Below are 16,899 nucleotides of genomic sequence, written 5' to 3'. Positions count from 1 at the left end.
GTTCCTTGTTTTCCCAATACCTTTTGTAGTTAATAATTCTCTTTATTAAACTTTCCCAGTTCATTACAAGGACTTTCTGAAAAGGTAATGTAGAGCGTGACAGCTATAGTTAACAATCCTGTATTGTATATGTTAAAGTTGATAAGAAGTGGAACTTAAAAGTTCTCATCACAGGAAAAAAGTTATAGCTATGTGAAGTGGTAATCTTACCGTGATAATTATTTTGCAGTGTATACATATATCAAATCATTATGTTGTACACCTTAAATTTATACATTATTTTATGTCAAATATATCTTAAGAAAACTGGAAAAACAATAAATAATCAATGTCCCCTGTCAAATCACTGGTTTCTCTCTCCAGACTGAACGAAGGCTGATCCATACCTAACTATTGCTACATAACAAGTCATACTAAAACTTAATGGCTTAATTTAACACCTATCATTTATTCTTTCTCTGAGATTTGTTAGTTCTCACAGAGTTTGGGCACAGTATAATGGGGACAGCTTGTCTCTGCTCCGTGATTTCTGAAAACTCAACTGGAAGAATATAAAACGGGGGCAGGAAATCTCCTGTCACTCAAATGTCCAGTAGTTGCTTGTGGCTGTGGGCTGGAGGCCTTAGTTATCTTTCATGTGGTCTCTCCCTGTGGTCTAGTTTGTGTTTCCTCATAGTGTGGTAGCTGGGTTCTGGAGAAAAATGTTTTGAGAGAAAGCTGTTGGAAGCTTCTATCACCTTTTATGGACTAGCATTGAAAGTCATGTAGCATCCCTTCTAGGCCTATTCCAATTCAAGGGGAGAGAACAAAGGACTCCCACCACTGGAAGGAAATGTGTCAAAATTGCATTAAAAGAAAAACACAGGACATGAGATATATCAGTATAGCTATCTTTGGAAAATACAATGTGCAACAGGTTTTTTTAAATGGCTGAACTCTAACCACTTAGAAGCCTCTGTTAAACAATGTTCCTTGGACTTGGAAAGAAAAATTAAATAATAAATTAAAATAAAGTGAGGAAACATACTACCCAACAGTTCATGAAATACTGACTGTGCTGGGCTCTGCAAGAATGAATCCATTAAAGAAAATTGAATTAGGGCATATTTCAGTTGCAATAACTCGTTTACATTACATTTTGATAATATCCATTTTCAAGTATCCCAAATACCTTAAATCTGTACTCAGAGGTTTTCATTTCTACAAAAAATATATAAATAGACTTTAAGGGTGTACAGGAATATACCTATGCTTCAAGGTATAGGAAACATTAGTGCAAACATTCGACATATGTATATGTTAAAATATGCACTGTCAATTTTGCATACTGTTTTAATTGAACTGTTAGTGTAGAGAAAACATAGACTCAATAAAAAGGGTAAAATCTACAAACAATAAACTAATTTTTAAGAGTTATTTCTCCTTTAATTTTAGGTTAACGGATGAGGAAATTACAAATTTAAAAGTGATAGCTCCCAAATTTAAGCATACTATAGATTTAGACCTTTACAGTCTAATTATAGTAACTTGGTGATACTCCAAGTTATTGGAATTTTAAAATTCTTCTTTTCTTTAATCCTAAAATAATCACTGAGGCAAAGATATTTTTCTCTCTTTTTTTTCTTTTTTTGCCCCCTCCATTTGGCTACTTCATTTTCAGTCATTTAAACCTATGTCTCAGTCATAAAGGATAAATATTATGTTTCAGAATAGCTACAGCTACCCAAGATGGGTAATATTTTCTAAAAAGCCTCTGTGAGCTCTGGAGAGAGGAAAGGCAGGATTCATACTGTAGAACCCAAGCTTCCCTGCAGGACACAAGACGGTGATGGGCACTGAACTGCGTAGCGAAATCAACGATCTAAGTACGGCTTCGGGCGATAAAATCACAGCAGAGAGGGGTTGAGAGCAAGCGGAGTGACCCTCTCCTGTCCAGAGCAGTGGATTTGGCCATTAGTTCACTGAAAGTTTCCACCGATCCTGGGGCAGCATCGAATTGGACCTGCTGGAGGAGGATCTGAGTTTCGTGGGGTGCAGGTAACAGGTAGGAAGGAGTCAGGAGTAGGTCGAGATTTGTGCGAGGTGCGAGACCTTGGTCTGGCTCGCCAGGGGAGAGCAGGGGCCAGAGGAAGGGTTTCAGGAACCCTGGCTCTCCCACTCCTGGGCAGAAAGAATTATTCAGGTCCGCTCCGCACTGACGCTCGTACTCTCCAGCCTTTCTGTTTCGCAGTCTCTGAATTCAGAACTCCGGCCTAGTTTGACAGATAGTCAGAATCTGGGAAGCAGCTAGGAGCTAATCTCTCAGAATCTACAGTTTAACATTTCCAAAGAAAAGGCCTTCGGTGTCAGGATGGCCGAGTGGTCTAAGGCGCCAGACTCAAGCGGCAGCTTCCCACCTTGGGCGTTCTGGTCTCCGAATGGAGGCGTGGGTTCGAATCCCACTTCTGACACACTACGTTTTGCTCGTTCAGATCAAGTTTTTTCCAGTTGAGAGAATCCTTGGCTGTTTTTAGAGCTATGTGGAGAAAATCTCCAGCTCGGCCATCTGAGATCCACACCTCCCTGAAAAAAAGTAAAATAACCTGGAATCTTTTCCTTCGTTGTGGATCAACTGACTGGTCATCTACAATTGGATCTCGGGTTTTTACTGCGGGGAGAGTTATTGAAATCTTCACTGCCTTTCTGCTCAAGGAAAAGTATCTGTTATAAAGTTTTAACACATTTACTGTTGCCCGGTAAGTAGTTCAGCTGGTTAAAGAGCCTGCATTGCCACTGCTGTGCAGGTGTCCCATCCCTAATATGGGAACTTTTGCATGCTATAGGCGAAGCCAAAAGGAACAAAAGAAAAGTTATTTTTGTTCTTTTGTCACTTTCCCATATCATCTCTAAACTCCAAGTGGGAAAGTTCCTCAAGATTATGAAACTACAGAAAACGTTTTTAGGTTATTCTTTGCTATTGCAAAGAAATGCTCGTGTTGTTAAAATTTTGTAAATTGATAGCCCCGAGACTTCTTTTCAAAATGATGTGATTTAGATGTCTTTTCTTTTGCTTTATGGAGGTAACAAAAGCATTCCATGAAGTTCTACATAGGCTAAGATCCTTGGTCTTAAAATTAAGATCTTAAACTTCTGCAGGTTTGACATTAAATGAGTTGTTCTTCCTATATAGTTTTTAAATTATCACACAGAAATTTTTCTCCTAGGAATGTACATCTGTGAAATTCCAGCTCAACTCCTTGGTTGGCCTTGCCTAGTGTAGCACTTTGCAGTACCTGATTGGTAGCAGCAGCCTAGATGTCCACTAGGTGTACTGCAATGGCTACCCATTGCATTTCATAATATGCCACAGCTGCACATAAAGGCAGATGTAAATGTAGCAGGACAATAGATTTTTCAAACCATGTTGAGTAAAAGGAAAGAATTATCAGAATTAACAATACCAAGGAAAATTAAAATAAAAAATCAACAGCATTTTTTGAGAGCAGTTTCTTCTCTAAAGAATATTAAATACTTTAGAAAGGATCTTATGTTGTAAATGACAATAAAGGAATGGATATAGGACATGACAAAGAAAAAAGCTTATAAAACAAAGTAAAACTGAGAAGGACCTTTCAAGAAACAATAACACAAATGAGCCCTGGACAGCCAAGTGTGATTAACTTACCTTTTGAGGCCACAACCTCTCTTTCTCTTCTATCATTTAATTTCACTTCTTTTACACTCTTTCATTCCCCCACTCTTTCTTGCTCTGCATTTCCCCTGAAATGATGAAATTCCAAATTATTTTTCTCCATTCTCCATTTGCATCTTTTCCAACATTTTTTTTTTCAAATTGGGACTGTTTATTTTCCTGTTACTGGTTTTACTTTCCATTTCAAAGCAATCCTAGAATGTTTTGGGCTAGATGAGGAAACATAGCAAGTAAAATAAAATAAAAATACTTTTACAATGCTTACTTCCCATTGTAAAGTACCCAGCACCTGCTCAGGACACTGGGTACTGAACTCTGAGGATCCTTGTAGCCAGGAAACTGTTACAGAGTTTGATTTAAACAAAAACAAAACAAACAAAAAATCTTGGGAAACAAAGTTTTGGGTATTTGCTACTTTCCCCAATGCGTCATTTCTTATTTAACCTAGAAGATGGTAACGTAAGGTACTGTGATGCTGTTTTTAAAGGCAAAAAGCAAAATCTACTTTTTTCTTTGTATGTCTTTCTCACACTAATGCAAAATTACAAAGGCTGTACATTGATTCTAGATGTTGTATGACTCCATTTTGTTTCTTTCCATTCCTCTCTCTGGAAAAAGCAGTGAATTTTCCAGTACTTTCCCCACTGAAAAAAAAAATAGGACTTTGTGTGGGAGCCCCTTAAGCTGAGCTATCACTAAAGTCTGGGTCCTCCTCGTTCGTGTGTTCCTGCAGGAAACTGGCATTTGATTTGTCAATGGCCAGGCAGAAAATGTAACATTTTCCTCCTCAGCAATCTGGTTTCAGGTCTCTCAAGAAATTTTTCTGGTTACTCGGTTTTTGTGTTTTGTTTCATTTGTTGTAAAGTCAAGTTCTTGGGTTTCTTTACCATCAACAACAGGCTGATGGAGCAAGACAGGACCTTCTAATGGAAATCCACTGTCCCCTTCTGTCTGGAAAGAGGAGTCATCCGTGGTTCTTAAAACGTGCCCAATTGGCTGTGGGAATTCTCCAGGTCCTCTAATTGGGAATTTTCATTTGTCAAAGGCTTAGCTGGATAACTTTCGTGCTTTGTAGGGTGTGTTCTAGGAGCACCAGGAACTTGGTGAGCATAGGCCAGACGGAACTGCTGCTAGAGGGGCAGGGGATGGGGGTTTGGGGAGGGGGGTGTGAAAGGAACTGCGGAAAAACAAGGGGTTTGCTAAAGTGCCCCCGGAAAAAAAGGTGGTAGGGTAAGAGGTTTGAAGGCCGAAAGGCGAATTTTGTTGGACGCAGCGTGCCAAGAGCAAAAGTGAACCTGTCAGAAGTGGGATTCGAACCCACGCCTCCATTCGGAGACCAGAACGCCCAAGGTGGGAAGCTGCCGCTTGAGTCTGGCGCCTTAGACCACTCGGCCATCCTGACAGCGACAGGTAACTTACAGTAACACCTACATCAAAGATTGAAGATTGTTCCATCTAAGAAGGAGAAGAATAAAGTATTTCTATAAGCTACGGAGCAAACCAAGCACTAGCTGCAAAACCAAAAGACAGGAAAGGAGAAGTATTACCGTGAAGAAGTTCGCGGGGCGACAGAATTGATGCTGCTCTGAAGATCGGAAACCCACACCATCTACCTTGAGTATTTTTCTCCTACTCCGTCCCTGCTGACCACGAGTTAGTTACTCGACCCACCTTCAGGAGTAGGGGACTGGTGATTTAGATTTTATCAGCCCAGGTTGCAACCAGCATCTTGGCAGGAGCTTTCTGAGGTGTTCACAGTATCTCCCGCCCCAGTGTCTTACAATATTCTATCTTAAGAAGTTTTATTAGTGGATATTGGGCCTGAGGGTCGGCCTTGATTCCCCATTCAATAGTATTTTCCGCATTTTCACGGTTCCTGCAAGAATACGTGGCATTCTTGATTGTTATTGCACAATCTCTCCCTTTCCTTCCCCAAAGGTTTCCCCTTTCCACTACCTCTTTCCTCCTCTCCACCCCTTCCTCTCCCGCTCTTCCCTCCTCTCTTTCCTTCCCTTGTCCTTTTTTTCTCTCCCTGTAAAGGTATCTTCTCCCTTCTGTCCTTTGGGCCAGCACCGAAAGAATGGATGCGAAGTGAAGAGACATGACAGTGGTTTATTATAGGACACATAATAAGAGAAACAGAGAAGGGAGGACTAAAATAAGGTCTTCGTCTTAGTTTAAAATCTCTACTGATTTTTTAAATATGTATATTTTAAATCTCTCCTGCTTTGATTAAGGTGAGAAGTATTCACCCAATGTTTATTTTCCATTCTGTCCCATAGTAGTTTTTGGTTAGTCTCCCAAATTAATAGCCTTCAGAAATTTTTCATTTCCTACAGAGGACAAGCCAAACACGTATCATAAACTGGCGAACAGCTATTTTGTGTGCACAAAGATCAAGGGTGAGTAGTTTTCTTTTGCCTTGTTTTTGATTTTCATATAAAGCACCTAAAATAGTTTTAAAGGCAATGCAGAATAGTAGAAAACATGAGATTCTTGAATTAGATGCATGTGTTTGATTTTAAGCCTCATCACTTTAAAAAGTGTGATGTGGAATGTTTTGTATTATTTTCACCATCTGTGACTATTTCTTTCATTTGTAAATTTAGAGGGAAATCCCTACCTCAATATTCTTGAAGGGATTTAAAAAGAATGTATATAGGTATTTTTCCCCAGCAGAGCATGTGACAAGTAGCAATTGCTCAAGAGACCATTCACCTTCATGTTTCTATTCACAACCTCTGGCATTTTGACAGTTTTGCAACAACCCCAATTCCCTGCTCCATTGCCTTTTCTGAACTCTGGTGTTCTACTTTTCAAACACTTAGAAAATGTGCTCTGAGTCCTCCTTTTCTGGCAATTAATAATCTTCCAAACATAATAGCTCTTCCACTCTTTTGGTCACATTCTCTGTCATTCAGCCCTTCACAACCCAATCAGGACTTCTCTCTCCCTCTTTTGAACTCCCCAGTTTGATAACATATTGATGTTAGCCCAATTTGATATCAACTCCCACTTTGATAACATATTGATGTTATCAATCCAATTAAAAGCTGAAAATTTGACTTTCAAACAAACATGATATCAACACGGCATCAAAGATTTCATATATCTCTCTAACCAACGAGTAAGCTGAAAAAACAAAATTGCTTCAAAGGAGAATATGAAGAACAAACACCATACATCTGAAAAGCTGAAATGAATTTGCGAACAGATGCAATGTTGGTTAATATCCTGTAAGGCAATAAAACTTAAGATTGGAGTTATTCCTTCTATTGGGCAAATCGTATCTCAACTGAGCAAAATCTTTTGCACTGATGTAAACAAGAATCATTTGCATTATTATCACTTTTCAATGAGTTAACTTTTCCTACCTGAGAGTTCTAGAATAGCCTAGTGAATAGAAAGCCAGTCAAAGATACACACCCCCATAAAATTAGATAATTCCTGATTGGTCTGCTAAACAATGCCCAGCACTTCACTAAAGAAAGACCCAGGGATTGGAACAAATGAATATTGTTCATTTAAAAATCTTTGATAAAATATTTTCCTGACACATAAGACAATTTATATAAGTTGTTCAATAGTAAGCTATTTAGGAGAGTGTTAGTGGATATGCAGACATGTCTGATTTGGTCACTTAGTTGTGACACTTGCCTTAGTGATGCCGGAAAGATGTTACCAGAATCTGGGTTCTTGTTCATGCAGTCAAAGAATGAACTCCACGAACACACAGATAGCAAGCAAGCAAAGACTTTATTAAAAGAAAGCAAATAGCTCCCAGGACAGCTGGGAGGGGGAGAAGAGCCCCCCTACCGTTGTCCTATGGAGTTTTTATCCCTTAAAGATGGGGGGTACCAACGCGGGGTCCAGAAAGATGTGATTTTCTCCCATTGGCCTTGCCCAACTACCTATATCAGTCCTTGTCCAATAGGGGTTTTAGGGGTGGAAATTTCCCATAAGTTTTATGGTTTCTTTGTCCTTCTCTTCCTGTAAACTGAGTCACAGGGGGTTAGGGGTTAATGTTCATCTGGGCATAGGTACACTCCCTATAGTAGACAAGGTCTGTGGGGATGTTACTCCCTGGAGCCCTTAAGCCACAAATATTAATCAATACCCATATCAAAGAATGCCTTGAAGCCCAGGCTCCTATATTGACTACCTGATTTAGTATTCTGCCTCATTAGTTTACCTATTTGTAACACTTGGGGTGTACATATTTAATTTCAGTGCTGTGGTCAGGTGGAACATTTTAAAAGTTTTATGCTTTCCTTAGTTTACATGCTTTCTAATGGACTCATGTCTCCAAGATGAATAAAAACAAGTGTATCATTCTGTTTTTGTTTTGAATCTTTCTTTTACTCTTCCTTGCTTGATTATTTAAAATATCAGATGTATGTAGTGTGAAGAGAATTCACAATCGAGAGGGCCTCCAGAAGTCATGTGAATTTTGTTTCCCAAGCCCAATACAATATGCAATGCTGTGGTCTATGCGCATGGATCAGAAGAATTTCTGGCTTCAAGGCAAGGTAAAGAAAGGACCAGTTCATTGAGCATGGCAAGGTGGAGAGAAAGTAGAGTTTATTGAAATGAGAGATTCTGCAAGTGCAGCGGGATGACTCCCCGATGGTCAGGGAGAGTCTGCACAGAGCATGTGGTCATTGATAAGTTCCCAGGAGGACAGAGACAAACCCCCACCCCCACCCCCAAATGTGGCCATTTACGTTGGAGACTTGCTGTGTACACCCTTTCCCAGAATGTGGAGACTCAAGTTGGGCAGCAAGAAACAATGGCCTTTGGAAAACAACTGCCTGCATAGATTAACCACCTACAAGGATTAACTGCCCTATGTCATGGGACTCGACCTCTTCCTTGACCTTCCCCTTCTCCTTCGTCATAGTTCCTGCCACAAATTCTGGCCATGTACTCCAGCCACAGATCCTTTATAAGCCTAGCACCTCCTCAGAATCAGAGCTGGTGCCATTTTGAGCTCAGCCCATAGCCCTCTGATGCCTTAATAAATCTCTTTTGCTTTATTAACTTGGCCTTGCATGTTCCTCCCTCTGCAAACCTAACAGTCATATCTGTTTTTATAACTCAGGAAGAGAAGAGGTCTCAGGATACACCTACTGACCTGCTGATTGGTTGAGGAAAGAGGGGTCTTATGCTACACCTGCTGGTTGGTTAGGGGTGTAAATGGCTCTACAGAGGCTGGGGTGAGGAGTAGGCCACATACATTTCCTAGCAGGGAGGAGGAAGGAGTAGGCCAGGTTGCTCAAGGTGGGGGGAGTGGCATTACAATGAGATGGGTGATGATAAGGTGATGATAAGGCCTTGAATTCAATCTCCTCGAAGGGGCCTTGAAGTCCAACATGCAGGTCAGTTGAAATGGTCAACATCTGGCAAACCAGAGGCTTGTTGTGCCATCCTGAGTTAAGGAATGGGATAAGGCCTTGGACTTCAAATGGGAGATGGATAATTCACAGGGGATAAGAAGAGCAGCTGTGTGGTAACTAGAATTTTGCCCTGCCACGCAGATAGGTCTTTCAGACAAAAAACTTACATCTGGTAGTAGGTTGCGGGCGTGGGTTAAGTGCGCGTGTATGTGTTTCTGGTACAGGCTTCCCTATCAGAACTATTTTTAGGTAGTTGTGGGAGAGGTAGAATTTTTTCCCTGAGTGAGCTAGATCTTGATCACCTTCGGTACAAAATAATTCACATGCCAAAGTGGTATATTTTGGGATGGCACAGTCTGCTTCCCTTCAACATTTAATTTTTGGGAGATTACATTTTTTTCTCTCTTAATAAACATGGTACTATCTTTTCATACTAATAGGAAAAATACCTATTATGTGATATCTTAATTCCAGGATCTATAGGCTCTAAATAACCACTGGCTAATTCTGCAGTCAAGGAACAACTTCTATCCTAGTTTCTCTATTTCTTGTTTGGAATTTTTAATCTACTTTTCATGGATCTTTACTAGTCTTTCATGTTTTTAATCTCGACCTCTATTTTATTAATTTTGGAATATTTACTTATATTTTTCTCCTTTTTCTCTCTTCATTTATATCCATTTTTTTTCATTTAGTCCTCTTGAGTGTTGAATTATGTGTGATATTTTAAATGAAAAATTCTTTATTTTAATATCATCCCAGTTTGTCGATCTTTGTCTTTATAGTGGATGTTTCCTTTTTATTTAAAAGTTCTTTTCTACCTTTAGTTCTTCAAGATATTCTTCACGGCATCCTTTCAATGTTTATATTTTGTCTCTTCACTGGAATGAAATTCACTTCAAGATCAGTTTAGTACAGTTCAATTCAGAAGACCACATTTTAAAAAATCTACTGCAGGGGAGTGTTGAAGCAGCATTAAGGAGTGGGATTTCAAAATGAGGGTTTGAAACTGAATACAAGCCCCTGTGCACCTGCCCTTTGAAGTAAAAGGCTTTTTGCTTTAGTCTCCCAAGCCTCTCCTGAATCTCAAAAGGCTGGCTCAAGAGTTAATGATTAGGAATTGCAAAGACCTAGAGACAGAGAATACTGTTGAGCCAGGAAGCTGGTAACAATTTAGGCCATAAACTAGCCACATAGCACAATCACTGAACTCCCAGTTCCTGAAAGATATAGATAAAGGTCTGATACACATTCCAAAGTTTTTACAGCAAGGAGACTACCCCCCATCAGAGGAAAACTGCTGACCACAAGCATGTAGACCCCAGACTGGTTGAAACCAGATTGGTGATGCTCAAAACTTCACCTTAATGCCTACCAATCCGAGAATTGTGCCCAAGCTGATCATGCACCCTGTGGCACCCTCCCTCACTGCCTTTAAAAGCCTCTTGCCTGTACTGAGATATTTAGATGGTTTTTTAAGGGCACCAGTCCACCATCTTCTTGGTTAGCCAGCTTTCTCAAATAAAGTCGCTTTCCTTGCCTCAATAGCTTGTTACTCAACTTATTGGCCTGTCCTGTGATGAGTTCAGTAACAGCTTCTAAGTTCAGTAACAGCTTCTGCAGTCTTCCCTTGAAAACATCAAGCTTCTTCTTTGAGAGTTCAGGGCTGACATTTCAAAGATGAGCACAAGATAGTAAAAAATGGGGTGGGGAGAAGTTGCAGGAAAGAAAACCAGATGCTACAGAAATTTAAGGAGTGGGACTAGCTACATAATTTACAGGACCCAGTGAAAAATGAAAACCAGGGCCCGTTATTTAAAAAGCAGGAAGAAAGTGCTGTTACAATTTTGAAAATATAACCACATGAGTGTGGACTAGAGATTCACACCAACCAAGATATCCTCCCAACTTACCCTGGCACTGTTGGGCTGCCAGCCTGGGGCAGGAACAAAGGGCACTGTGCCACGCCACAAGAGGCACCAGGGTTAGGCTGCTGGACCGTGATCCCTCTTCCTTAGACCTCCTGGGGGCTTCCTGCTGGAGGCAGGTGTTAGAGGAAGATGGGGAAGGAGAGTAGGGCAGGTCACCAGCTGTAGTGTAAATTGGCTACTGAAAACCCATCTCTGGGGGACAGAACCTGTGAGAGTTGAGGCTTCAACTAAAGCCCCACACCTGCTCATACTTCCAAACATGTGTAAAGAACTATTGAGAATTTCAAGAGAGCAGTTGCAAAGCATTAAACCCCAAGAGTGTAAGTCTGGCAGTGGTGAGCTGTTCACCTGCCTAGATCTCAGGCCCTTAAAATTGCCCCTTTTGGGGAGCATAAATCCTGTTCAGAATCATGTGGGAGAGATACTGGCTTGGTCCCTCTGATGATGAAATGTCATCTGAGGTCCTCTAGCAGCTTCAAGCTGTAGCTGAACTGTGACTGCAACAGGGGCCTTTAAAATAAGAACTTTAAGCTGATGGATAGAAATTGAAAGATAATTTTGAAGCTAAAGATGAGGCAGTAAGGAGTGAGTGATACAAAAGAAATGTGTGGCATATGCCCTGGAGTCTAAAGCTACATACATGTCCACAAAGAGGGAGCGACCCTCAAGGACTCGGGTTGCTTTGCTGGAATAAGAACACTTGCATTGTGCTTTTGAAGAGCTTTAAAGAAGGTCACTAACAATGCCAACAGTATCTCATTGAAGTTCCAAGGCTTCCTTCCAAGGTTTCCCTGGAGGAGCATGCGCTAGGAGTAAAAATTACTGGCTTACAAAACCATGGGCCAATGATCCTCTTTTTGAAGGTGGTAGTTTTATCCTGTCATTGTAGCTGGGGAGGTTGCTGGGAATGAAAAGATCTGAAGAAATGATGACCCCATGGCTTCTGTTTTAGGAGGTTAAGACAGTCTGTGGCTTCTGTAGCAAAGAAATCAAAAACAAAAACAAAAACTAGAACCAGTACTCTGCAGAATTCTGAGGGAAATTGAGAAGGAAAGAATAGCTCAGAAAAGGCATGAATCGGCATCTCCTGAGGTAGACTTATGCAGCAAAAATCACCCTTCTGGATTTTGAATATTGGTGACTAGATTCATCTCAAGAAACTTGACTCTCTGCCTTTGGAAAATAATGATTTCTGGTTCTTAAGGAACTTGGAGTATTGATAATCTGTTTTGGTAAAAATCCACTTAAAGAAAATCTCACCTCTCCAGTAGCACCTTCGATGTCCAAGACCTAAAAAAAAAAAAAAAAAAAAAAAAATAGCGGAGTCATACAAAATCACACAAAAGAATCTCTTGAAAGGGAAGAAGTTTGGTTTTGAATAAGCGAGCAGCAGGTGGTGTTGGTGGTATGCTGAGATGTGAACAAAGATTCCAAACAGCAGATCACCTTGAGCTTTGATAACTATAAGGCCAAGGGCCTAGAGAAGGAAAAGAAAAATGACCTGTGGGAACTGAAAGGAAAGAAGAGAGGAACGAAAAGAAGAGCTGAGAGAAAGCCTGTTACCTAAGAAATGAGGAGACGGAGGCTTTAAAATGGTTTTGGAGAATTCCTCCGCTGAAAGGACCAGGCTTCACTGACCAACACGGGTCCAGGGACATAGCTAGAAAGAGATCTGAGCCTCTGTGTTCTGAGCCAGTTTTCAACATTCATAGATATTCATAGACACACACACACACACACACACACAGCGGGGAGGGGGGAGAGAGAGTGCCTGCTACAATCTTGTGAAGGAAATTTCATTGTGGTGGAAAAAAAAGAATTGAACCTCCTGTGAGTCAGCAATGTAGTGTCCATGTCTCCCTCAACTCAGCGAGTGACTATTCTCAGAAGCAGTTGCTTTTCCATCTCTTCCGCCACGTCTTCAGCTTCTCCAGGGGCGCGACCAAACCTAGCCCCTACCCTGTCCTCAGCCTTGCCATTGATGCAGAGAAGCCAAGGCGTCCTAACTTCAGAGTCAGGGAGTGCGTAGTAGGAAGCTCAGGAGGGAAAACTCTATTCTAAATCCATCCCTAGAAATCGGTGTAGGAGACCCTAACCGTTTGAATACCAAGTTTCATCGATAGAGTTTCAGAGCTTTTGTTTTCTTGAGTAAATTGCAAAAGCTCAGATGCTTTAGAGATTTGCTTGTAGACAGCAATCTTCAGAAAGAAATGTGGGGGGGGCTCAGAGAGATGAAGATGGAGATTAGAGGAGAGGAGTGGGAAAGGGAGAGGAGAAGAAAATAACTGGAACCTGTTTTAGAACATATACACATGAACAAAACACAAGAAGCGCACACTGACCAGGCAGCAGAGTGGCGCAGCGGAAGCGTGCTGGGCCCATAACCCAGAGGTCGATGGATCGAAACCATCCTCTGCTAGTACTAATGTTTTGACCCCTCCCCCATGAACTTTGAGCTAATATGTTATTCTCTTCGTCAAACCCAAGGATTCCCACAAGAACATCAGGCAGAGGTAACCAAGTTCAAACGCTCGTGAGAGCGACACTACTGATTTACATCACTTGTTTTCTTTTGGATCTTGAGAAAAATTGGCCTCTTATCAAAGCTCACAACATATTGGGAAACAATGTAACATTATTTTTTTCTTTTAGTATTTTTTGTTTTCAATGCAACATCTTAATTATCACCTATGTACAGTGACTCTTATCACTGCTTCTTTGTCTAGGCAGAGGTGCTAACAAGCCTCCTGACCTGCCGTGACAGAGGCAGCGAACGCTGTTTGACCTGCTTGGTCCTTATTGTCTTTAAATAGAATGGAGCTCAAGATAAAATGTTGAGTTGAAAAGAATAGGAAAGGGACAAATGTGGACGCTTCGAAATGGCAAAAATGTTGGAGAGACGAAAAGGAGAGTAGGAAAGGGAACTGGAGAGAGGCAGAAAAGCAATGTGAAGGTGAAGAAAGGTGGGCATGCAGAAAAATGAGATTACAAAAATTTTGGAGAGCTGGGTGTTCAGGGAGTTAGTTTCCTGGACAGAGCATCCCTTCTAAGTGGACGTCACATTTATTTCTTGCTCCGGCTTTAAAGTTCCAGGAAACCTCAACCCTGAAGGAAAATACTGAAGGAAACAACGGTAAATGAACCACTTCCTTGTGCCACAATTCGTTCTTGACCCAACTTTTGATTCTCCTGATTTTCTTCCCTCTTAACTGAAGTCATTGGTGAAAAGAGTACTCAGTAAATAGGTGAAGGAGCCTGCGTGCCAACTCTAAAGCGCTAATGAGTAGATGTGGCCTCTAAGGGCTCTGTCTGCCATCATTATTCTAGAGGAATATTCCCTCCCCAACAGATCCCACCCTACTCTGAGCAAGACCTTCCCCCTGTAATAAATTCTACACAGTAATTTTGTATGTGCAACAAAGAAACAAAATGGGAGTTAGGTGGCATGCTCAATACAATCAAGCTCAGTTGCTGCGCTGGGGAGGGAAGGGACGGTGACCAGCGCCCTTGAAAAACTGGTAATTGCCAAAACCATAAACATCACTAGCATACTTAATCATTTTATATAGTGAATTAGAAAGCAGAAAATAGAGCCTGGATAGCTCAGTCGGTAGAGCATCAGACTTTTAATCTGAGGGTCCAGGGTTCAAGTCCCTGTTCAGGCGTCTATATTAACCTTTTCTTCCACCGAAGTTCAGGTAACTGATCTCCCTTAGGAATACCTGTAAAAGTGGGGAAGGAAGTCTGAACACCTAACGCAGGCAAAAGCACGGTCCTAAAACTGTTTACTTTCTAATTAATGCAAAAATTAACTTTCCTTTCTCCTTTCCCCATATTAACAAAAACTCTTCCCTAATTTTCTAAGAAGAATTTAAAAAGGGTATCATATAAAAAATAATAAACTAGTGATAGAATCACTGAGAAGTAAGCCATTTTCAAGTTCCCTTCAAATGATTCATTAATCTGGAAACGGAGGGGAGTGATTTGGGTGGACCCAACTAGAAGTAAGAGAGCAGTGACTTTCAATATTTTGTCTTTGAGGTTCCCAATGGTTTGGGTCAGCTCTTCTTACATAGAAAATTTGTGCCACTTAGCAAAAGTCCCTGGTTGAAAAACCCATTTCCAAACACATTTTGAAATCATCTTTTTCATGTTTACATTAAAAAAATCTCTGGTCATTATCCAGGAATTTGGATTACGGTAAAAGATCCTGATCATAGGCCTCTACTGCATAATTTCTGTGGACAGTGGATTAAACAATGACACTGTGAAACAAAAGTACTGAGAATTCAGCGCTTATTATAATTATTTTTGTTTATCCTCAAAATACATAATACACTTGAGTTCTCCTCTTTCTTTTTGGTTATATTATTGATTTTAAATAATTAAGTCCATACAGTTTTGATTCTGTGCCCTGTCCATGTTTAGTTTATTTATTTTTGTACATACATGAAAGACAACATTCTTCTAAGATTCAAAACTCTGCAAAGAGATATACTCAGAGAAATGTCACTTGCCTCGTTGATTCTTTCCCTTTCCTGACCTCCACCTTCAACTCATTCCCACACACCCTCTATAGGTAATCAATATCACGTTTCTGGTTTATCCTTTCGGTATCTCTTTTTGAATAAGCAAGCAGATACATTTTTTAAATAGAAATTTTAAAAATTCCCCTTCTTTCTTAGTCTAAAGATGGTATACTATAGATGTTGATTGGTATTTTTTAAATTTAACAATATATCCTAGATATCTTTCCATATCAGTTCATAGAGATCATCCTCCCTGTTCTTTTTTATAGCTGCATATGTACTTCTCTGTGTAGAAGTAAAAGTCTTTTTTTTTTTTTAAGAAACAATCTTATCCTGCTGAGTAGCATTGAGAACTATGTCTAGATACTCATGTTGCAACAGAACAAAGGGTGGGGGAAAAATGTAATGTATACATGTAAGGATAACTTGATCCCCTTGCTGTTCAGTGGGAAAATAAAATAAAATAAAGAAAAAAGAAACAATCTTTTTTAACCACTCTCTTAGATATGAGCACTGGGTTGCTTGCAATTACAAACAATGCTGCAACAAATAAATATATGAGCATGTGTATTTTCACTTAGTTGGAGGCAGATTTTCAAGGTAAAGCATTAGAACTGGGATTGTTAGATATAACCAAATTCTCTTCCAGAAAGACTGTATCAATTTGTTCTCCCACCATAACAAGAGTGCCTGTTCCCCATAGCCTTGACCTTTTTTTTTTAATTTTGCAAACCTGATGGCAGAAAAATGGTATCTCACTATGGTTTCAATTTGCATTTCTTTATCTATTAGAGGGTTTGGATATATGTATAAGGGCCTTTTTGGTATACTTTTAAAATCATTTATTACTGTCTTTTGCCTAGCTTGCTATGAAACTGTGGCCTTTCCTTTCAATTGTTAACTGTTAATTAATAGTTGTTTCATCTCTATTAGGAATATTAACCCTTTATCTATTATATAGATTGCAAATACTCCCAGATCCTTTCCCTTTCCCCAAAACCCATTTATCAGTTGCCTTTAGAGTTTGCTTATCATATTTTTTGTAACATAAACACTTCTTGGTATTTAAATATATCAAATTTTCTTTTATTGTCTGGAGTTTAAGTTAAAATTAGAAAATTCTTCCTTCATGCAAGTTACAAGGGAATTCACATGTGATTCTTTTTAATACTTGAAGGTCTTCACTGTTTACATTTAGATTATTGATCCCTTTTTGAGTTTATTCTTTCTTAAGATGTGAGGTTTGAATTTCTTTTTAGGTATTCCTCATTGAGTAATATATTGTTCCTGAACTATTCATCAAAAAATCTACCTTTGTGGAGTTTCCTGGTGGCTCAGCAGGGTGAGGATCT

At 39.9% G+C, this 16,899-nt stretch overlaps 4 non-coding genes across 4 annotated transcripts; 3 read left to right on the top strand and 1 right to left on the bottom strand.

Annotated features, from left to right (window-relative positions):
* Positions 1 to 2,344: 2,344 nt before the first annotated feature.
* On the top strand, positions 2,345 to 2,450 carry TRNAL-CAA (transfer RNA leucine (anticodon CAA)). The gene is made up of 2 exons: positions 2,345 to 2,382; positions 2,405 to 2,450. It is a non-coding gene; the product is annotated as a tRNA-Leu (tRNA).
* Positions 2,451 to 4,987: 2,537 nt separating this feature from the next.
* TRNAL-CAA (transfer RNA leucine (anticodon CAA)) lies at positions 4,988 to 5,093 on the bottom strand. The gene is made up of 2 exons: positions 5,056 to 5,093; positions 4,988 to 5,033 (listed from the first exon to the last, which is right to left on the bottom strand). It is a non-coding gene; the product is annotated as a tRNA-Leu (tRNA).
* Positions 5,094 to 13,365: 8,272 nt separating this feature from the next.
* On the top strand, positions 13,366 to 13,437 carry TRNAM-CAU (transfer RNA methionine (anticodon CAU)). The gene has a single exon. It is a non-coding gene; the product is annotated as a tRNA-Met (tRNA).
* Positions 13,438 to 14,610: 1,173 nt separating this feature from the next.
* Positions 14,611 to 14,683, top strand: TRNAK-UUU (transfer RNA lysine (anticodon UUU)). The gene has a single exon. It is a non-coding gene; the product is annotated as a tRNA-Lys (tRNA).
* The last annotated feature ends 2,216 nt before the right edge of the window (positions 14,684 to 16,899 follow it).

The sequence above is a fragment of the Sus scrofa genome, chromosome 7, assembly GCF_054392235.1.
Source record: "Sus scrofa isolate SSC_HxYL_T2T_F1_AM1 chromosome 7, Sscrofa_HxYL_maternal_Yorkshire_Landrace_v2.0, whole genome shotgun sequence".
Lineage (NCBI taxonomy): Eukaryota > Metazoa > Chordata > Mammalia > Artiodactyla > Suidae > Sus > Sus scrofa.
The sequence above is the reverse complement of the archived record's forward strand: the minus strand, read 5'-3'. Positions and strand labels throughout refer to the sequence as shown.